The following is a 23712-nucleotide window of genomic DNA, read 5'->3' as shown; positions in this document are numbered from 1 at the left end:
CTTTCTTTTGCCCCATGAGAATGCCCTGCGGGTAGGTAGCATGCCCCCCCTGCCAGGAGCATTCCACAACCCCTCCCCTCCGTCCTTGCTTCAGTCCTCCCCGCCCCAGTCCTCCCCGCTTCAGTCCTCCCACAGCACTCAGGTCTCCATACACACATCACCTTCTAAGAGAGGCTATCCTGACAAACTGCTGGAAGTGGTCGCCCCTCTACAGACACAATCCCCTTCATTTTCCTCCTGGCTCTTATAACGGCCAGAAATTATATTCCCGTGGCTTCTTGTGCATTATGTCCCCCCATTAGAATGCAAATCCCCATGACTATCTTGTTCACCTCAGTATTTTCAGCACATTATAACTGTTTCTGACACAGAGCAGACACTTACGAACATTTGTTTAATATATAAATAAAAGAACACATTTTTATTATTTTATGCTTCCTCTCCCTTTATAGTTCTGGGACTGCTGGCTATGTAGTGGTGATTCAGTTACTTCACCTTAGTGAGCTTCTGGTTTTCATCTGTTAAATGGGGACAATAAGAATACCTCCTGCTGGAGCTGTTGTTTGACTTCTACACGAAGTGATACATAGAAAGCCTGTGGCATTGTGTCTAGTTGCCGTAAGAGTTCAGTGGGAAGGGGATGGGGGCAGATACTACTCTTTACCATCCCCTGTTGAACATACTACATTTGGCTCCTAAGTATAAAGTGCAAAACTGTATTATCATGGGTAGAAAAGATTTTTTTAATATTAGAAATTTAAAGCAGATTCAGAAACTAGGAAGTGAAATATATAAAATCTGATTTTTAATATCTTGTACTGATGGGAATTTGCTGTGTTGGGACTCCTTGGTCCCAAGTTTGGTTTCACATCAGATGAACTGAAACACAAGAGTCTATGTTTATTACTAAGATCTCCAGGGCTAATCTGCCAGGGCTTGGTCCAATGGCTCAAAGATATTGGCAGGATGTGTGTCTCTCCATCTCTCAGATTTGCTTCTCTCTGGGTTGGTTTCACACTCAAGGAGACCATTCCCTGACATGGCTGTCCCCTATGACATCAGACCTCTAGCCTATCAGCTGAAAGCCCTGATGAAGCGAGAACACATCTCCCTCTGAATTTCTAGCAAAAGTCTGAGAATTGTGTCTCCTTGACCTAACTTGGGTCACATGATCATCTACAAACTAATTAATCGTGGCAGCCAAGGGGATAGATGGCTCCAATTGGCCATTGGGTTATGTGTCCAAGCTTAGAGTCAAGGGTGGAGGCAACCATTCAGACTAAGCTTGGAGAAGGAATGGCCCCCTAAAGGAGATCTGGGTGCTGTTACCAGAAGGGAAAAATGGAAGACTGGACAGACACAGTCAATAGACAGCTACTCCATTTGTTTGGGCAGCACTAAATGACAGCTCTGAAGATGATGGTACTGATGATAAAAGAGAAGAAAGTGTTATCTGGAGTGATCTGACAGCTTATGCAAGATTCCTCATCGAGAAGTAGAGTGACTAATAATCCGAGTTTGCCTAAGGATTTTCACTGCTAAAACAGGAATTCCCTGGCAAACTGAGATGAGTTAGTCACCCTATCCAGAAAATGCTAGTAGGAATCATGCCTCAAACTCTGCTTGACATTCTCTTTCCTTCTTCCTCTGATGCTCATACCACAGTCACCCACCAAGCTTTTCCTGAGCACTGGCTGGGCAGTGGGGATTCACAGAGTCTCTTCTGCCAAAGACAATAGCAAAACAGTAAAAGCTTGAATGCAATAGGTCCATCACAACATGCAATTGAATTGCAAAGTGACCTAACCCTGATGAAGGTTATATGTGAGGTTGGGCGTGAGAACATTTCCAGAGAAAGTCACCTCTGATGTCAGTCTTGAAGGAGAAATAGGATCGAGTTCATGGTTCATGATTTCAAATAAATGGCCTTTCCATTAACCTGGACTATAAAGTGTGGGTTCCATCAACAGAAGTAAAGAAAGATACTTGGTTCTCCCCAGGATTGACCTTATACTGATGGACAGCTTAACATATGGAATAGGAATGGGCTTGCACACAGATGTGAACATAACCTCATAAGGATGTGTGCGTTCAGCTGAATTTTAGAATACTGGTGTCTGGTTATGTCTGATTTTCCACAAGAAAGATAACAAATGTCTGAAAATTTGAGTCTTATTTGCCTCTTGTTGAGCTTTCCACCTTCCATATAGCTCTGTAGCACCCACACCATAAGGGCTCAGAAGCTCTCCTGCTGCCAAGAACCCCCCACCCCCGCCACCATGGTCTTGGCTTCTATCCTAGAACAGATAAAAAATGGCACTCAAGACAAGCCCCAAATATCAACTTAGCCCTGAAACAAACACATAAACACACACACACACACACACACACACAAACACACGTGCGCACACACACACATTGTGTGTGTGAAGATTATTCTAAACACCTTGCTGTTTCAAAGAGACTGTACGATTTGAGTAGAAAAAAAAACAAAGCATTTCGTTTCATAAATAGAATTGGTGTGGGAGTTGATTGTTTTCTCTCCTGAGGGATAAACATTTTAATTTAATAACAGTCAGAAAGTACCTAAATGTTCTTGAAGAAAAAATGTGTTCCTAAGAGGGCAGAATCTATTCACTTGCCGAATACTCAGAATGAGACATTTCATTGCAGTGTTACTCAAAAGCACCAACCACAATTTTTCAAAGTATTGCATTTTACTAAACAAAACAAAGCGAAACAACACTGGAGTTCTTACCTATTGAGAACTCTTTACATGTGGACAAGTGTAGCGCATACGTTATCTGACTGACTTCCCATGTTGCGCTATGAAGCAGGGATCATTCTACTCCCCATTTTGCAGGTGGTTAAACGGGGGCTGAGAAAAGTTAGCCTGCAGGTAAGGGGCAGAGAAGGAATTCAAACTCAGGTCTTTCTGTCTGACTTCAGCACTGTGCTTGTGTTCATCTCTTATACAGCAGATCTGTTTACGCCGCCTTCCAAAAGAGCCATGTTAAGGTAGGACACAGATTTGTAAGATGCAAAAGGACTGATAAAAGGAATCAAGAGAAGAAAAGTGAGTTTGCACAGGATTTATTAAGAGAATGCCACCACAGCTGAGGCAACAGACAGGGAGGTAGTCAGGCCAACGAAATAAAATTCTATGTGTGAAAAAAAAAATAAAAGGGTATCTTCACATACATGGAATCAGATCATGTTTGGGGTAGACTGCTTATCTGTTGCCAGACCTTTGTGAAGGGCCTAGTTGACTTTCCATGCATATATATATGAAATAATACTCAGAAGGGCACAATCAGAGCTGTTTAGGTTACTAAGTTCTTCACTTTGTCTATTAGTCAGTCTGTCCTACCTTCATCTTCTTGGCTCAGAATATCTAGAGATACCCTATTCTAGCCAGTTTTAAGTCAGTCAATAAAGACCTATTCTTTACTACTAATAATACTGTCTAATATTTATAGAGTGCTTATTTTATGCCAGGCTCTCATCTAAGGACTTTGGCTGTGTTAACTAATTAGAAACCTCACAACACCACCACAAGGAAGGTATCTTTATTATTCCTAGTTTTTAGAAAAAGAAATTGTGACACAAAGAGGTTAAGTCACTTACCCAGGGTCCCACAGTTAGTAAGTGTCAAAGCTGGGATTCAAACTCAAGAAGTCTGGCTCCAGAGCCCATGCCCGTAAGCATCATGTCATACTGCCTCTAGAGCAGGCTTCAACATATTTTTTCTATAAAGGACCAGATAGTAAATATTTCAGGCTTTGCAAGCCATATGGTCTCTGTCACAACTTCTCATCTCTGTTGTATGACAACTGCCATTGTCGTGCCAAAGCCGTTATAGGCAATACATAAATGAATGGGCAAGGCTGTGTGCCAATAAAACTTTATTTACAAAAAGAGGCAGTGGTCCAGATTTCCACCATTGGCTTAGACTACATCACACTGTATATAATGGCTGGGATTCTTGGTCTCTCATGTAGGTCATTACAGCCATAGTTACAGTAAATTTTATCACACGCCTTTGGCTTTTCTACATTTTGTTTCTTCTGCTTGTAACATTCCCCTTTTCTTTGTTAGGTTAATGATAACGTTGATGATGGTGATACTTGCTAATGTTAGCTGAGTGTTTCTATATAGGTCAGGGAGTTGAGGTAAAAGAGGGAATGAAATTTTACCATACATCCAGAGTATGCAAGCAGAGATGAGACTCAAAACCAAAAGTGTTTAATGTCAAAGAACTTCATCCTACTCATTAAGAATAGATCCTTAAAGTGTGATGTATAGACCACTTGCATCAAGATCTTGGGGAGGGGTTACAAATCTGCATCTTAATAAGCTGACTAGGTGATTCTTCAGTGCATTAATGTGGTGAGCACAGCATTAACACTATGGGGTGAACCACTTCTTCTGGGGTGCTCTCTTAGACCCTCAAGTCTGGATGAGGCCTTCTGGGGCTCTCCAATCCCTGTGATTATCCATCCTACTACTGTTCATCCCAGATCATAATTACCTGAACACTCGTCTGTCTCCTTCATTAGTCAGTCATCCTCCAAGGTCATAAATAGCATCAATAGGTCACTATCCTCCAGATAAAGCCCATCATGTAGTTTGACATCTCTGTATATTTTCCGAATGAGTAAATAAAGTAATTAACAATCCTGACTTCATGGGTTGGTTTACAATGATCTTCAGAATTGCATTTTCTACGTTTGGTGGATGATTTGTTTGGTTTTCCCCGGATTCCTTTGTTTTCTTCTCTTTTGCTACAAATCCCCCTGTTAAATTTTCAATGTATTTGAATATATATCAGCTCTCCCATAAACACAGTTTTATTTTTATTTTCAGTGTGCCTCTTGTTGAGTATCACTGAAGAGAGCTAGGAAATATAACTGTCTTTTGGGAAGAATATCTTAAAAGGTGGTATTATTTCTATATCATTTTATTAATGAGGATTTATTAGTACTTTAATGATCCTAGTGAGGAATTATCTGAGTCCTTACCTTCAAAGAGCTTTTAATTTGGTTGAGGAAGACCCGAAACTCTTTTAACTGGCAAAGAATATATGTAAGTCTGTAGTAAATTGCACATGTATACCCATTTGTTTAGCAAATAAGTATTTGTTAAGCACTTAAGCCTTCTAGTTGCCGGTCCACATGTCAGAGATACAGAAGTGAGCAAGACAGTGTCCGTGGAACTTCTGTTTTAGCTCCAAGAGACAAGAATGTAAACCAGAAAGACAATACATGAACAGGACAATTGCAGACAGTGGTAAGTGATGGAAGAAATCAAAACAGGGTAACATGATAGTGACTAGGGCTGGGGTACTCTGGACAGGGTAGTCAGGAATCTCTGAGGTAAAGCTTGAGGTACAAGAAGGAGCAGGATATATAAAGACTGCTTACAGAACATTCCAGGCTAAGAAAAAAAAAAAAGGAAGCAAATGCAGGAGCCCTTACGAGCAACAATCTGGGCAGGCTCTAGAACATCTCTAGGACATCTCTAGAACATTGTGGGGGAAGGGAAATAATAGGAAGTGGAAATGGAGGGGTAAGCATGGCCCAGTCCTGCAAGGTGACATGGTAAGGAATTGAGGTTTTGTCCTATGTGTGTTGTGAAGCCATTGATAGGGCTTGATGGGAAATTAACATGGTCTGCTATTTTTTTTTTTTTCTGTCATTCCTCACTGTCCTCCCTTGGAAGCAGTTATGTTGCCTTTTTCTAAGCATTCACCAGTCAGAATCTTCCTTTCTATTGTTCCTTTTTCTAAATTTGTATTTCAATTCTAGTTAGTTAACATATAGTGTAATATTGGTTTCAGGAGTAGAACCCAGTGATGCATCACTTACCCACAATACCCAGTGCTCATCACAAGCGCTCTCCTTAGTATCCATCACTCACCTAGCCCATCCCTCACCCACGTCCCTCCATCAACCGTCGGTTTGTTCTCTATTGTTAAGAGTCTCTAATGGTTTGCTTCCCTCTTTTTTTCCCTTCCCCTATGTTCATCTGGTTTATTTCTTAAGTTCCACATATAAGTGAAATCATATGGTATTTGTCTTTCTTTGGCTGACTTGTTTTGCTTAGCATAATACACTCTAGTTCCATCTACTTTGTTGCAAATGGCAAAATTTAATTCTTCATGATGGCTACTATTCCATTGTATACATATGCACCACATCTTCTGTATCCATCCATCAGTCAATGGACCTTTGGGCTCTTTCCATAATTTGACTATTGTTGATAACACTGCTATAAACATCAGGGTGCATGTGCCCCTTCAAGCCAGCATTTTTGTATCCTTTGGGAAAATACCTGATAGTGCTATTGCTGGGTCATATGGTAGTTCTATTGTTAACTTTTTGAGGAACTTCTATATTGTTCTCCAGAGTGGCTGCACCATTTTGCATTCCCACCAACAGTGTAAGAGGGTTCCCCTTTCTCCACATCCTTACCACTACCTATTGTTTCCTGAGTTAATTTTAGTTATTCTGACAGGTGTGAGGTGGTATCTCATGGTGGTTTTGATTTGTCTTTCCCTGTGATGTGTGATATTGAGCATCTTTCCATGTGTCTGTGGGCCATCTGGGTGTCTTCTTTGGACAAGTGTCTATTCATGTCTTCTGCCCATTTCTTCACTGGATTTTTTGTTTTTTTGGGTGTTGAGTTTGGTAAGTTCTTTATAGATTTTGGATACTAACCCTTTATCAGAGATGTCATTTACAAATATCTTCTCCCATTCCATAGGCTGCCTTTTAGTTTTGTTGATTGTTTCCTTCACTGTGCAGAAGCTTTTTGTCTTGATAAGGTCCCAACAGTTCATTTTTGCTTTTGTTTTCCTTGCCTCTGAAGATGTGTCTAATAAGAAGTTGCTCTGGCCGAGGACAAAGAGCTTGCTGTCTGCGTTCTCCTTTAGGGTTTTGATGGCTTCCTCTCTCACATTTTGAATTTTTTTTTTTTGAACATAACTTTTTATGCTACAAAGAGTGAGTTGTGGAGGGACAAGAGTAAAAGGACAAATAAGTTAGGAGGCCAGTGGCAAAAGCCCACGGTGAAATTTTGGCTGGTGGTAGTACACATGGAGAGGAGTAAACAGATGAGGGATATTTTGTCGGCACAAGATTTGCAGATGGGTGGCTTGTGGGGAATGAGGCCAAGAGACAATTCAGGGATGGCCCACAGTCCTTCAGCTTGGGAAACTGGTTAGATGATGCTGTCATTTACCAAGACATGGGAGCCTGTAGGAGAAACATTTTTGCTGAACACTTAGAAAGTCTTTATGAAGACATGTTAAGATTGAGATGCATATCATCCAGATAGAAAACTCAAATACGTAGCTGGACATATGAATGGAACTCAGTGAAAAAAAAATAAAAAACTTGGGATACAATTTGGAAGTCATAGACCACAGATGATATTTAAAACCATAACACAAGATGAAGCTGCCTAAGGAAAGAGTACAGCTAAGGAAGAGTAGACAAGTTGAGAACCACACCATGGAACAAGTCAGCATAGTAAAGTCAGTAGATAATGGAACACTGGCAAAAAAAAAAAAAAAAAAAAAAAGACTGAAAAAGTAAGACAGGAGACAATGGAGATGCCAAGAGGCTGCCACACGAACCATAGGAAGAGAGATTTAGGAGGGTGGATGGGATGAGCATCAACATATGCAATGCTACTGATGTGTTAAGTAACATGAGATTTGAGTAATAGATCTGAAACATGGTGGGAATTAGCAAAGAAAACCAGCTTTAATCGGGTGATAGGAATGGGAGCCTCTGTGGAAAGTTGAGTTGAGAACACAGAAGGGTTGGTGGGGAGAGGGCTTACAAGAGCCTAACAGCCTGCACAGGAGGTAAGGAAGGAGGGAGCCCTCATAGAACGCTACTGAGAAGTTTTGCTGTGAGGGAGAGCAGAGGAGGGAGGGGCCCATTTTGGAGGGTCCCATGGAGAAAAAGCATTTTTGGTTGCCTCTCATCCACAGGAAGTGGTTAAATCTTTGCAAACTATCTTTCGTTTGAGTGCCAAATGTCACACTCTAAAGAGAAATGTTACAGCCCTCAGAAGCCATGATGCTGAAAAGTATTTGATGCAGTATTTCTAAGCAGTTTGAACTTTCAATTGCCATCAGCTACATAATGTCCTAACTACTGTTCAACTTTCCTGAATTTATATTTTTATGAGAAATGATGCAGCAGTTTCTACTCTCAGCTAAGTAGACGAGAAGATATTGCCAATGCCCATCATGTATGCTTATTCATACACATTCCTGATAGCCATGGACAGATATCCCTTAAAACACCCATGAATTAATTCAGATCTTTTAAAAGAAAATAGAAACAAAGGGCCACCCAATTTTGTACATAAATCAGCCCAAAGAATACTCACTTGATGTGCTAAGAGACCCTAATGAGGACAGCAGCCATCTGGCAAACAACCCATTACATTGAAACAAAAATGTCAACACAAGCAAAATATGTGAAGTTGTTGACCATTGACAGCCTGTTGATGGGCATCTATTTAGCTTTCAAAGCAGTCTGGCAGATAGATTAAAAAAATCCATCAGACCTGAAAAGCCTTAACAGGCCAAATTTCCCCGGGGGGCCTTTCTATATGGTACTTATCATTTTCAGAGCAGTGATAGCTCTGATTATCTCAGGCGTCATTAGCCTAAATAGAGTAATGATGCCAATGTGGGGAGTCTTCTTAAACACATAATCTGGGGCAGGCATGTGTGTACGCGGCTGCGTGGGCATATCACATGGCTTGGGCCCTGCAACTTGTAAGGTTGTACTAATTTCCTTGGCTTCATTAGAGCCTTGCACTTGATAATTACCTTTCTGCCATCACCGAGCCCCTTCGTGTGATCACGCAGAGGGAATGAGGGACCTCGGTGTCCATTTGCAAGGCACGCGGCTCATCCTCCAGAATCTTACCCCAGCCTCCATCAGTGGCCACCCTCTGCTAAGAAAGTGATCTTTGTGCACTTTTTTTGCCTGATGAAACAGTTTCCATATTCACTTGGCTTCCTAATTGGGCCTCGTACCTCTCGGAGAAAAAAAAAAAAATCTGAGTTGCCTCCAGCTTGGCAGAAGCTCAAGTGAGGAAGCCATACAGATGTGGTTTCTGAAGGAGCAATTGATTTGTTTCACACACCACCTACCTTCCTTGAAAATTAAAAAAGCTCACCGACAAAGTGGCAATTGGTCAGGACCTCAGGAGGGCGAAAATACAGAAAAAAAATTAATTTCAAACTGTGAAACTCAGCCAGCGAGAGCTAATAGCCCCATTTCCGACACACAGCATTCACCTTCTGGTAAATGCAACAGAGTCTGGGTGTGTGTCTGTGTACGTTTGCTGATTTTTTTTTTAATGGGGGAAATCTGTGAAGGCATATGTCTCTTACCCTGATTTCCGCACTCTTGCTGCATGTACTGAATGTCACCGCCATCTTCCTAAAGGAGGGTTTGCAGAGCCCGTGCCTCATTATTCCTGTAGGTCTACCATGGAGCAAGCAATGGTCGCTCCCACAGTTTTCTCTAATGGCGGAAACATAGCAATTAACCACATCCCCCTAAATGCTGGCTGAATGGCTGGCCCCTAATTTGTATACTTTCGGCAGAGGGTTCCGTGTCTCGTGAAATTTATTGCTGTACTAAAGTCACCTTTTAAATTATGGATCATGATATTGGTATGCTGCTAAAAATGTTCACAGCATTGTAATTTTATGCACTGGCAATAAACATGAAAAATGCATTTTGGGGTTGTTTAACATTAAAAATAATGTTTTGGAAAATAAATTTTAGGAGAAATTTAGTGCTGGGGAAAAGGACCATATTCACAGTCCTGGAGACACAGATCCATAATCCGAGGAGTGCATTGGACAGGGACCAAATTCGCAGCCCAGATGGGTCAACATCCAGGCACCACAAGGACGATTAACTTCACATAGGTTGGATTTAGACGGTGGTGGATGCACGTTTTCCTGTCAACTCTCAGCCATCAAGGGCTCCCCTTTTACTGCTCTCCAAACAATAGCAGGGTTTATTTCCAGAGCTGGCGGTTGATTGCTAGGCAATTGGCAGCATTACAACAAATCACCTTGTTCAGGAACAAAAATGATACAGCACAAGCCGCCTTTCTGAAGAGCGCTTCAACCTGGTCAACGAGGGGCAGCTGTTCATGGAATTAACTTCACCCGAAGAGTTCGTTCAGGGACTGGTGTCACAACCATGGCCCTTGGCTTTGCCAATAGATGTGTGTCTCGTTAACGGGGCCAGTGATTCAGGAAGAACAAGTCATTTTGAGAGACATCACGAGTCCACATACATAGGTCTGAATCCCATCATGTGTCTTACGGGCTGTGTGACCTTGGGCAAGTTACCTACCCTTCTGTTCCTCTCTTTCCCCATCTGTAAAATAGGGGTGATGATAGAACATAATCCAAGGGTGGTTTTGAGGATCAAACTAGAAAATACATATAGGAGGATGTGTGCAAGGTACATAGTAAGAAATGGACAATATTGTTGAGGGAGATGTTAATGATGACGGCAATAGAATGAGCCCACCCATACTGCATGGTATGAAAACTATGTAAAACAGATATGAGAAGCAGCAGGAGTTGAGGCTAGAAATAATGAATTTCCTTTCTGTTTCATCCCTCCTTTCTTTACCAGTGAAATTCCATTCATCCTTCAAGCTTAGCCTAGCAAGTGCCGGGTGGCCTTCCTTCCCCACCCCCCCTCCCGCAACCTTGCCGAGAAAGAAGGAATTCTTCTCTCATTGACTATTCCCATAAGTTTTTGCCTTAAATTCATTTTATTTTCATTTTACACATTGTAATATATTTAACTGGTTATGTGACTTTCATACCGCACTTCAATGCACCTTACTTATCTGTGTGCGTCCAGTGCACAGTGGGAGCACATGAAGAGTTGGCTTACGGTATGCATGCTCGTTAAATTTGGTGGGAAATAGGTACACCTGGGTGGCTCAGCGGGTAAGCGTCCAACTTCGGCTCGGGTCATGATCTCATGGTCCATGAGTTCGAGCCTTGTGTTGGGCTGTATGCCGACAGCTTGGAGTCTGGATCCTGCTTCAGATTCTGTGTCTCCCTCTCTCTGCCCCTACCCCCCCCTCTCAAAATGAATAAAGATTTCAAAAAATTTAAATTTTGTGGGAAACAAATGAGAAAATCAGGAGTGTGTTGAGGGGTATGTGACTTTGGCTAAAATTATTTCTTGGGCCTCCCTGCAAATAAGGGATGGGGTTAGAGTTAACTTCAAATTTAAGACACCTGTAGAATCCACACGTGGTCCCTCACTACAGTGGAGAAGAGTGTTAATAAATGATACCTGTGTGAATAACCTCCTGACCACTGTTGGTTTCTGAGTTCCTATAGGTCTTGGCTATCGTCTCTGTCAGTCTTGGAGGATGGAAGGAAAGTTCACAAACGCTGATATCAACTAATTCTAGAGAAAGAAGGTATGTAGAGATATTCTTGTGGGTTTTTGTTGTTGTTGTTGTTGATGACATATATCTAAAGAGCCTAAAACATATTCTAAGATCATAGTAGCAGTATTTTTTATTAAATGGTTTAATGACACAATATAAAGATATACAAATGATATAAGTGTCATAAAAAGATAATTAAAACCTTGGTGGTGGGGTGTCAGGTGAAGTAAAAAACAATGGATGTGGTAATTAAGTTTGGGGAGCAAATCAACATCATCTAACATCACACTCCAACGGAGGTCTATCATGATGGTTCTCAGATTTTAGTACAAAGTAGAATTGTCAGTGAAAATTGCTTGGAATGCGATTTTGTTTCAAACTTTATTTTTTGTTTTTGTTTTTAAAGTTTTTTTTTTTTTTACTTTGAGAGTGAGCATGAGTGGGGGAGGGGCAGAGAGTAAGAGGCAGAATCCCAAGAAGGCTCTTCACTCCCCAATGTGGGGCAATGTGGGGTTAAGTCGAATGCTTAACCAACTGAACCCCCAGGGGCCCCTGGAATGTGATTTTTGATGCCCACCCCACAGAGATAGTTTCAGTGAGTCCAGCTGGAGCCCAGGGATCTAAATGGTTGATTTGCACCCTTCAGACGATCCTCATGAAGGAAGGTAGTCTGCAGACCACGCTCCAGGGAAGACTAGTACAAGGTAAGCATTTTGATTATAATAGCAAATTTTGAGCATGTGGAGCCAATATGTGTTATTTATGAGGCTAATTCATGTTCTACTCTACAATATTACACACATTACTAAAATTCACAAAATAGAGGTTACACTAGTTTACAAAGATAAATACATTCTTACATTGTTTATATTCCCCAGTGAATCTTCTTGGACATCTCTTGGGGTAAATGCTCCAAACTAGTGCTTTTCAAGTTTTAACGTGCTTATGGTAACATGGAGATCTTGTTCAAATGTAGATTCTGATTCCGTATGTCTGGGATGAGGTTTGAGATTGTGTTTTTCTAACAAGCTTTCAGGTGATTCCAATGCTACTGGTCTGAGTACCACACATTAAGTATTGAGCGTCCATACAGCAGCAGCTGCTCTATGCCTTCAGGTTGAAGTTAGAACTGGTCAGGGCTATGTGTAGATGATGTGGAGAGGTTGAAGATGATCAGCCAGCTCCCCCTAAAACTTCAATCTAGAACAGTTTCTATAATTCTGCCTTGAAGTTTCACTGATGTGGAACTAGTGAAAAGCAGCCTAAATAAGCAGTCCCCAGCCCTTCGAGTACTTTTCTAGAAGGGTTCTCTTTCAGCTTAGCTCTTGAATTAACCAGAGAGTAGTCCCTGAAGTCACATGGAATGACTTTCCCGGATGCAACAGTGAGCAAGATTATTCTCCCTGATTAAGCCCTTGACAGGAAGCATCTTTGCAGCAAGCATCATGCCAAGTTTTATTAGTAAATTGTCCCTACGAAGTTTTTTCTTACCTACAGAGGCCCTAGCCCAGCAATCCTTCCCACAGATTGGAATGAACACATTGAAGAATGTGATGCTTGGTGTTACCAAGAACGATAATTAGACACATTTGCAAATCTGCACTAATGCACTAATCTGTAGAGATTATGAAGTAGAAACAAAACCTAAATAATTAATTCTTAAAATCATCCTGAGAAAGCTCGGTTCTTCCTGATGCACAGACACTGAAATTAGTGTACCATGACAAGCCCCGTTCAGACAAAACGGGAGTTCATCAATATGCTAATTTATACACCTGAAACATCTTAGCAGCAATGATTGCAGGAGAGCCTGGCTGGCTCAGTCGGCAGAGCATGCGACTCTTGAGCTCCGGGTCGTGAGTTCGAGCCCCATGATGGGCATAGAAGAGACTAAAAAAGAAAAAGAAAAGATTTCATTACCACATCCTTCCCATTGGAGTGAAATCAGAACTCCAGAATGTGCTGTCTTTTGAGCCCTTCCGCAGCAGGCCACGAACCAAAGTCTCAGAGGATAGTAGTCCAGAAGATCTGATGGGCATAGAAAATCGACGCCAGAAATCCTCTGAATGTGCGTTAGTAAATCAGGGAAGTGCTGTAATTTTGCACTGGTCACCTGCATGTCACTTAGAAATCAGTCCCAAGCAGCAGCAACATACTTTGAGAACACTGGAAATCAGAGAGTAATAAAGTGATTGTGTTGTCAGTGTTTAGATATTTATGCATTCCCTCATTTATGTTTCTCATTTAAAGCTGAATGCATTTTCTTATTTATTTATTTTATGTACAATTGATCATCAAGTTAGCTAGCATACAGTGTCTATAAACGTGTGCTCTTGGTTTTGGGAGTAGGTTCCCATGATTCATCACTTACATACAACACCCAGTGCTCACCCCAACAGGTGCCCTCCTCAATGCCCATGGGGGAAGGGAAGGGGAAAAAATAGTATGTATTCCTTTAAAAAAGAACCACAAAATATGTATTAATTGTCCCCACCCAGTTCGAAAGGGGCTGTTCTATGAAGCATGCTGTTTGCCAGAACCCCCAGAGAGGCATACAAAAGCACCTATAGGGAGGCAGCTATTTAAAAAAAATTGTTCTTTAATTTGAAAGTTTAGGTATAATGAACATATACTGGTATGTTAGTTTCAGGTGTGCAATATAGTGATTCAACAGTTCTAAACGTGACTCAGTGCTCATCAAAAGTGCACTGTTAATACATGAGTATTAAATGAGTGACATCAAATAATAATTTGTCTCTCTCTGATGGACTGATTTCACTTAGCACCAAAGCCTCTAGATCCATCCATGTTGTTGCAAATGGCAAGATTTCATTCTCTTTCATGGCGGAGTAATATTTCATTGTGTGTGTGCGCGCGTGTTAGTATACACGCGCACACGCACACACACACACTATCTGCCTTATCCATTTGTCTATTGATGGACACTTGGGTTGCTTCCATATATTGGCTATTATAAATATGGCTGCAATAAAAATAGGAGTGCATGTATTTTTTTGAATTAGTGTTTTTGTTTTATTTGGATAAATATCCAGTAGTGACATTACTGGATCATATGGTTCTATTTTGAATTTTTTTGAGGAACCTCCATAATGTTTCCCACAGTGGCTACACCAGCTTGCATTCCCACCAGTAGCACACGGGGTTCCTTTTTCTCCACGTCCTTACCAACACTTGTCGTTTCTTGTCTTTTTGCTAATAGCCATTCTGACAGGTGTGAGGTGGTATCTCATTGTTGTTTTGATTTGCATTTCCCCATGATGAGAGATGTTGAGCATCCTTTCATGTGTCTGTTGGCCATCTGGATGTCTTCTTTGGAAAAGTGTCTATTCATGTCTTCTGCCCCCTTTTCAAATGGATTATTTGGTTTTTTGGTGTTGAGTTGTATAAGTTCTTTACAGATTTTGAATATTAACGCTTTATCAGATATGTGATTTGCAGGTATCTTCTCTCATTCAGAAGGTTGTCTTTTTGGTTTTGTTGATGGTTTCCTTCACAGGGCAATGATTTTTATTTTGTTGTAATCCCAATAGTTTAAATTTGCTTTTGTATCCCTTGCTAAAGAAGACACATCTAGAAAGATGTGTCTACAGCTGATGTCAAAGATATTACTGTCTATGTTTTCTTCTAGAAATGTTATGATTTCAGGTCTCACATTTAGGTCTCTGATCCATTTTGAGTTTATTTTTGTGTATGGTGTAAGAAAGTGGTCTAGTTTCATCTTCTTTCAATTTCATCTTCGTACAGGTAGCCATCCAGTTTTCCCAGCACAATTTGTTGAAGTCACTGTTTTGGGGAGGCAGCCATTTTTGATGTTCAATGACCTAAGTCTAAAACAGCTGGATCACACTGGCAAATCTCATAGACTTTTTGTAGACTCCCTTCCTTCTGCACAATGGGGGAAAATAATAATTATTGTCCTAAAAGACGAGATTCCAATCCAATTTATTTTAAAGGGTTTAAAGGGCATGCAATAAAATAGTAATTTATTAGTTTACGTCTAGATTCTGCCTTAGATTTCCCTATATTATTAATATAGAGAAGTATTTCTATTCTCTCTTGTGCCTAGATAGTATTGAGAATGCATTGTCAATCAAAAGGGAAATCGCTTTGTTAGACAAAGTTTCCAATGTCCATTAGGAAGCACAAATTGAGTTAACTTAGTAAATGTAAGTAAAAAGAAGCCCTTGGAAATGGTTGGGGGTGGCGCGAGGGGAGGAAGGCCAAGCAAAAAGATGGTGTATCACAGAACATTTGCCGTCTTACGTTCACAGCCCTTAAGGGCATCAGAAGTACAGCTGGTCCCTGACTAAGCCGAGACAGCAAAGGTGTCAGTCGCGGTGAGGCTTCGCAGCAGTCTACTTAACCATGTCTGCTTTCACGGGCCGTGGGTCCCCTCTCTAAGCTTTGGACGTAAATATTGGAACATCCACTTGCAAATGAGGTACAGAACTGAGTAGAGGAGCCAGGCCACATTGGAGGAGGCCAGCTGCACGTTGGACAGGAAAGGGCCAAGAAGCATTAGGAAAACTGAAGCAATGGACAGGAAGGTGCTTTCGGGGATTTAACTGCACCTTTTCTATCTCCAGCCGACTTCCGTGATGAAGCAAAGACAACTAAGTAATTTGTGCACCGGCTTTGCCTGGCCTGACCCTTAGAACATCTACCCTTCGTGGGAGGAATTGGAGCAAGGCGGGAGAATCCACTTCCGTAGCTCCTGAGAAGCAGGCTTACGCCTGTGCCATGGTCTTACACGTGACTTAGATTCAAATATTTGGTGATGATGTTGTAACTGGGACACAGGGTCATTTATGCCTCTAAGACAGTGCTTTTGAAACTCTCTTTTCGTTAAACCTCATGATGCTAATAGGTATGTCGCCCCACCTCCACCAACAAAAAAATCCATAATTAAATAAGTTTAGGAACTGTTGCCTTCTATATCTCCATATTAGATATTCCTTGTATCAGCATATCAAAAGATCTGAGAAGTTCTGCCCTAAAGAAACATGTTTAGGCTTTTATGTTTTGTTGAGAATGTCCAAAGTATAAATGGGCACAGAACACCATCATGGAAACTACCAGCCTTGCCTTATGGGAAACTGGTTTCCCCACTCCCATCCCCCTCCCCTCCCCCCCCCCCTTTCTTCCTTTCCCTCAGCAATTTTTTTTGAGGGTTGGGAGAGTCGGCCCTCTAATGTCCATGCTCCCCAACACAGCTTCGACTGGAAAACTGCATTTCGGAAGGATTACTGGACTTGGAGCCTTAATAAATCAGATACGCTCTACCTCACTGTGCTAATAATCATTTTAAGTGTCTTCTTCCTCACAGAATTCTGATGGAGGGGGGGGAGACATCAGACCAGACATCCCCAAATATAGAGGAAGTAGAATCTTGTATGTGTCCTAGGGGCCTCCTTCCTTGAACCATAAACAAAAGACAGAACTAGGGTCAGGAGCTGGAGTCTGCAGAAAGAACCAGAAAATGGGCAATGAGGTAGGATATGATGAGAAGTCCAGTTGTGCCTGGTACTATAAGACACTTGCTTTTATCAGATATTGGCTGCTGATTCTAGGGTAAAGGGAGTGTTGTGTTTTTTTTTTTTTAAATGAGCTTTTGGGGAGCCTGGGTGGCTCAGTCGGTTAAGCGGCCGACTTCGGCTCAGGTCATGATCTTGCGGTCCGGGAGTTCGAGCCCCGCGTCGGGCTCTGTGCTGACAGCTCAGAGCCTGGAGCCTGTTTCGGATTCTGTGTCTCCCTCTCTCTGACCCTCCCCTGTTCATGCTCTGTCTCTCTCTGTCTCAAAAATAAATGTTAAAAAATTAAAAAATTAAAAAATAAATAAATAATAAATAAACTTTTTTATTTTAGAATAAAATTAACTTTTCTGGAAAAATTGTAAAGATAGTACAGAGTGTTCCCATATAGACCCCACACCAGTTTCTCTTCTTATTATCATCTTACATTAGTGTATTTGTCACAATTAATGAACCGTTATTGATACAGTATTGTTAACTACAATACTGTAGTTTTGTTAGTTTATCCAGCTTATTCAGGTTCCCGTTTTGTTTTGTTTTGTTTTGTTTTGTTTTGTTTTGTTTTGCTTTGTTTCGTGTTTTACCTAATGTCCTTCTCTACTCCAGAATCCTAGCTGGGATTCCATGTTACACCTCGTTGCCGTGTCTCCTTCGGTTTCTCTTAGCTGTGACAGTTTCTCAGACTTGGCTTGCTGTCGATAACCCTGGCAGTTTCGAGAAAGACAGGTTGGGTAACTTTGCAGAATGTCCTCCCGTTGAGATTTGTTTAATGTTTTTCTCGGGATGAGATGTGTTTTGTGTGCGGGGGAGGAAGAGCCACGGAGGTGCTACATTTATCTCAAGTCAAGGGTATGCACCACCGGCCTGACTTAATGCCACTGATGTTAACCTTGCACCCTTTGCTGAGGTAGTGTTGGACAGGTTTCTTGGCTCCAAAGTTATTCCCTCCCCGCTTTCCATACTGTATTCTTCGGAGAGAAGTTGCTCTGCGTAGCCCATGCCCAAGGAGTGAGGAGGTTTGCTTTACCTCCTTGAGGGCAGAGTATCTATCTACTTAAGTGAGTTGGAGTTGTTCTGCACACGAGGCAGGTTAATTCTTCCCCGTGGATGTGGGTATGTATGTGTATACTAATCCACCCAATCATGTATTTATCAGAATGGATATTATTTTATCCTTGGGGTTATAATCCAATATTACTTTACTCATTTTGTCACTCAAATCATTCCAATTTTGTCAGCGGGCTGGAGCAGGCTCAAGCAGGAGGGATTCCCAATCCCTTGCTGGGACAGGGTTCTGGCAAATCTTTTCTCCTGGAGAGAAAGCCATTGTTATGAAGGACTTCCTGGGCTTGTTTCACAGTGATTGTTGTTCTCTCCCCCCTGCCAGGGCCAGGAGACATCTTGATCTGGTTCTTAGAAGTAAAGCCCATGACAGTGTGGCCTTCCCGCTAAGGCTGGAACCCCACGATGTCTCACCCTCTATACTCAGCCTCTAGCAAATCATCAAAAGTACCATTTAAGGTTTCCTACCAGTTTGGGGCTCCCACAGCTTTTGCTTGGGGGGTAAGCAGGCCTCATCTTTGACTCTGCATTTGCCTGTCTCTGCAGATTTTATGGTGGTAGGTTTGCCCTGTGAAGTCAGTTCTCTGATGGGTCCAGAACATTGGTTGGTTTTCAATTTGTCCATTTCTTTCTTGCCATAAGGGTGGGGATGGTGATTTCCAAGCTCTTTACACATTAAAGCTGAAGCTGGAGTCAAGCTGAGTGCTTTTTTTCCCCTTTTTTAAAGTATTTGGCTTTGCTAAACATGAAAAAGATCATGTAAGAGGATCTGGGTTTGTCAGAACAAACTTACACTCATTAGCACGGGATAAAGTGCCTTTCCCCGTGCCACCAGAGATGTTGGATTGGTAGCATGTCCTGAAAAACCACAGAAATGACAAGGGAGAGGGCCTATCTCGATACCCATAGCTCTTTCAGAAGTAAATGGATAATCATGTGTCCTGGATGGGTTTTAAATATGCATGAAGGGAGGTGATACAAACTTGATGACCTTTTATAGCCCCGCTGATTTATACCTGAGCCTGGCATTTTGGGAAAAGATACCAGCCTCGGGCCAGTCAAGAGGTTGCAGAGAAAAAAAAATACCATCTGTAGAGGGGCACATGCTGCTCATCTGAATTTGCTCTGACTGTTGCATGGGACAGAGTCATATATTTTGGATAAAACAAGGACTCTAGAAACATCCCAGAGAAAAAATATTACTTTGTAGTTGGGAAGTGTATGGCATTAAGTGGTGAGATCATTTTATTATGGCAACATGATTAGTGAGGTATTTCCAAGGCTCCAGTCCTTTGAAAACTACTTTCCAATTTTTTTTCCCTGTATCCACATGCCTCTTATACTAGCCGCCCCTCAATATTTTTGTCTAAGTTTCTTCTATGGCCATTTAAAGTCAAATAAACTTACTTGAATTTGAAGCCATACCTTAAGGGGTTGATGCTCCAGTGATACGGCTGGTTATGCATTTTGTCATCATATAAATGTGTTCCTTTTAAGGTAAATTGCATCCACAAATTTACTGCCTAGATATCATCCAGTGTTGCAACACTGATTCACAATCTAGGAAAACATGAGATTAGTGTTAGAGGATTATTTAGCTGAGAACAGAGGCTCAAGAGAATGGAATACAAGACAAGTTTTGAAGGGTGGTTGTGGAGATGGGGGGAAATAGTGTTGTCAATATTAACATGCTTCCTTGGGGCTTCAATGTGTATCTTGGGGAGAGTTGAGTTGGTTTGTCACTGACTGAAACGGGATCAACATAAGGATATTCACACTACTACAAAGTCATGGCAAAGTCGTGAAAGGGTGACATGACTATACCTTTACTTCCCTCATGATTTTACCTAAAGATCGTCATTCAATTGCTTACTGGTACTTGAACACCTGTTAAAAGCCAGAGACCCTCTTCCTGTTACAACAAAGATAGACATGGAGGGGAATTGAAACCATAAGGAGATTTTGGTTAAGAATCTTTGCTCCTTCCTCATCTTGTAAAACTGGGCTCCAGGCTCAGTCGTGTTGTGGGTGGCTGATTCTTCTGATAATGAACACAAGGTACCAATAATCTGCCACTCTCCTTTTTTTTCATTCAATAAATATTTATTGAGCACCTGCCATCTTTTAGATTTTGTAATAGCTGCCAATTCTACAATGGTGTAAAGGACAGATGTGGTGGTTCACACCTTTATGGAGGTTATAGTCTAGCAGGAGAGACATGATATGCAATATCTTCTCTTTCAAGTTGACAGGCTGAGGAAATGCTACAGGCCCTATCTTTCTGCATTAAATTTCTAGAAATGGTAGAAAACTTTTTTTTTTTTTTAAGAAAGGGACTATGTAATCTCACTTAAGGATAAGAAATAGTCTGTTCTTGGTACTAGATTTCCATTAGAATGCTCCATGCCCCGAGATGGGAAAGGCAGAGGTGGGAGAGTGAAAGATAATTCACTGGCATGCCAGGCCAGAATGGTTGACTCGTACAGCCTGCCATTTTGAACCAGGCGGCAGCCAGGGAGGTATCTACATGCAGCCAAGAGCAGAAAATGGAGGCACTTGATTCAGAGCACCAGGGGAAAATATGGGGTGTCTGTGCTCACAAGAGCAGCTGCCCAAATGCTTCTGCTCCCAAGTCTCACCAAAAATAAATCCACAGCTCCACAATCACCACTCAAGGAACGTTCAATCCGCAAGAGAGGGTCAAGCAGAACTCATACCTGAATAAATAGAGGGAACAGAGCAGTTTAAGACCTTGCCAGCCAAGAAAACAAAAACAAAACAAAACAAAACAAAACAAACATAGCAACCTTGGTAAAGAAAGTGAGGGAAGGTGGGGAAGAATGTTCTAGGTAGAAGAAAGAACATATACAAAGGGACAGGAGTGAAGGTTTCTCAGAGGAACTGGAAGTCTCGTGTGTCTGGAGTAGAAAGCATTAAGGGGTGGGAGAGGGATGATGAAGTGAACTTGGTAGAGAGACGATAGTTTGTAGATCTTTCAGACCATGCTTACAATTTAGACTTATTCCGGAGGCACCATTATGTCAGGTAAGGACTTCATACAAAGAAAAGGGAATGACCTTGATTGTCCTATGACAACAGATCGGGGGCCAGTGAACATTTTCTGTGAAGGGCCAGACGGAAACACGTTAGGCTTTGTTAGTCTTAAGTTCTCGGCACAACTGTTCAAGTCCGCCATGGCCGCACAAAAGCAGGTGCGGACAACACATAAAAGAATGAGCATGGGCATGTTCCCAAAACCTGATTTATAAAAAACAGGCTTGATTTGGCCCACAGGCCATAATGGGCTAACCCCTGATATAGACGTAATAAAACCAGAAGGAAAACAAAACAAAACAAAACAACAGAGGAAACCTTCCTAACTCAGTTGCTTTACTTTAGCTAAACTGATGGGACAGAAGGCTTTTTTTTTTTTTTTTTTTTTTTTTAAACTGAATCTGAAAAGACGAGCATCAAAAAGGTTGGGATTGTGTTTGTAATTTTTCTTTATTTCCTATGCTGACAGGTTGACAACTGGGGAAATCTTACATTCACATTTTAGCCTCATTGTCTCCTGTCACCTGAGTAACCCCTCTCTCGCTGTTGCCAAAATGGCTACTTTCACAACTGGGTTGGACCAGTTATTTCCTAAATGGTCTGTGTTCACCTACACTTCGGATGCCCTGTTTTGAGGTGCGAGGGTGGGAGAAATAACAGTGCCTGGTGCTCATTGCATGCAGCACGTCCATTATGCGAGCAACACGTCAGTCTGTTCAAGTAAAGAGTCCATGACTATGAAGCGACTGTATATCGTGCATATAACCGCTCCGCCACAGATACTACTCAAATATCTGGCCTTGAGAGTCCTTTTCTGCTTAGCTAAGTGCTTTATCCTAGTTTAAAAATAAATTACAAAAAGCATCAACAATATCCTTCAAGTAAATCTTTCCTTGCACACTCATATCACTACTTCATGGAAAATATTTTGAAATAACATTTCTCTCTCCCTCTCCAGGTTCATTTTTAAATTACCATGGAGACCTTTGAGTGTTAGGATGATAGTCAGATCTGGGGAAAACGGGCACAGTTAGTTTTAGAGACTGCTTCTGGAAACTTCCCTCATGTCTCCCCGTCCTTCTAGAAAGTATCAAAATGATTATAAAAATGCTAATAATAATGACAGTTAAGATTTACTGAATGTTTACTCAGAGCTTTTCTTGAAATATCTCACCTAATGCTCACCGCAAGGCTATCAGGGAGTTACTATTAAGATCCCTATTTGGGCACCTGGTGGCTCAGTTGGTTGAGCATCTGGCTCTTGATTTCAGCTCAGGTCATGATCTCACGGTTCATGAGTTTGAGCCCCATGTCAGGGCACTGTCCGTGCAGAGCCTGCTTGGGATTCTCTCTCCCTCTCTCTCAAAATAAATAAATAAACTTAAAAAACAATCCCTGTTTTATGCCTAAAGAAAAGGAGGAATTGGCAAAGCCAGGCATTGGCCCCTGGGTCTCTCAGTCCAAAATTCCTGCCCCGTTGACAGCATGAGCCCTACGCCCCAACAGACACTCTCCTAACCTGTCTGCCTCACCCCTCAGGAAAACTTGGTTGTTGATGGGACATTAGATAATGATTACAAAAGAGATAGTTTGTTTCCCTATCGGATCTTTCAGGATCACACACATTTTACTTTCAATCAGATGAGGCAGGCTAAAACAGAAGTGAAAAGAAACTGAGAAGAAAATCACAATTTTTGAACATGAGAAACATAGCCTCACAGTGTTCATAGCCTCACAGGTTGAAGCCAGTAGAGCTTGGACCTCGGTCCAGGCTGACTGGCTGGCTTGCTTGCTTTCTTTCTTTCTTTCTTTCTTTCTTTCTTTCTTTAATTAAAAAAATTTTAATGTTTATTTTTGAGAGAGAAAGAGAGAGAGAGAGACGCTGAGTGTGAGTGGGGGAAGGACAGAGAGAGAGGGAGACACAGAATCCAAAGCAGGCTCCAGGCTCTGAGCTGCCAGCTCTTTGTGTCAGCACAAAGCCCAATGAGGGCTTCCAAATCATGAACCATGAGATCATGATCTGAGCCAAAGTTGGATGCTTAACTGACTGAGCCACTCAGGCGCCCTGGTCCCGGCTTTCTAACACCAGGTAGAATGTTCTTTCCAGATGTCACTGCTCCTAACATAGTTTTCCTCAGGATTGCCCTTTCTGCAGGACATTTGATGCCTTCCCGTGATTAAAACACAAATGATTTCCAAATACATACATATATACATACAAACCACAAATGACTTCAGAAAGTCCTTGACAGTGAGTCTAATGGTGGGTATCCCTGGGGTAGGAGTTTGGGGCTATGAGAACCTGCATGCCAGACCACACAGCTGATTTATCTGAAGAGCTGACCCTAGTTTGAACAAAATTGAATATACTGTCTGAATATTCAAAGGCAATATATGGAAGATTTTGGTATATGGAATAATAATATATGATGGGATATATATTCCATATGGAATATATTGCTTTTATATAATAAATATGAATCTATATATGTCAAGTCTACCTAAGATTTATTTTTGGAACTCTTTAAAAAGTTATTCCATCACAGTAAGAGGGATGGACAAATTAAAACCA

The 23712-nt window shown here is 41.5% G+C and overlaps 1 long non-coding RNA gene across 1 annotated transcript in view; it reads left to right on the top strand.

Annotated features, from left to right (window-relative positions):
• The window catches only part of LOC113595736 (uncharacterized), a 410316-nt gene that overhangs the window by 341171 nt on the left and 45433 nt on the right, over positions 1-23712 (top strand). The window contains exons 9-10 of the long non-coding RNA XR_008289039.1: positions 11347-11502; positions 12119-12176. This is a non-coding gene — a long non-coding RNA (uncharacterized LOC113595736). The remainder of the gene's footprint in view (positions 1-11346; positions 11503-12118; positions 12177-23712) is intronic.

Source organism: Acinonyx jubatus, chromosome A3, assembly GCF_027475565.1.
Source record: "Acinonyx jubatus isolate Ajub_Pintada_27869175 chromosome A3, VMU_Ajub_asm_v1.0, whole genome shotgun sequence".
In the NCBI taxonomy this organism is placed as follows: domain Eukaryota; kingdom Metazoa; phylum Chordata; class Mammalia; order Carnivora; family Felidae; genus Acinonyx; species Acinonyx jubatus.
This window is presented reverse-complemented; position numbering and strand designations above follow the sequence as displayed.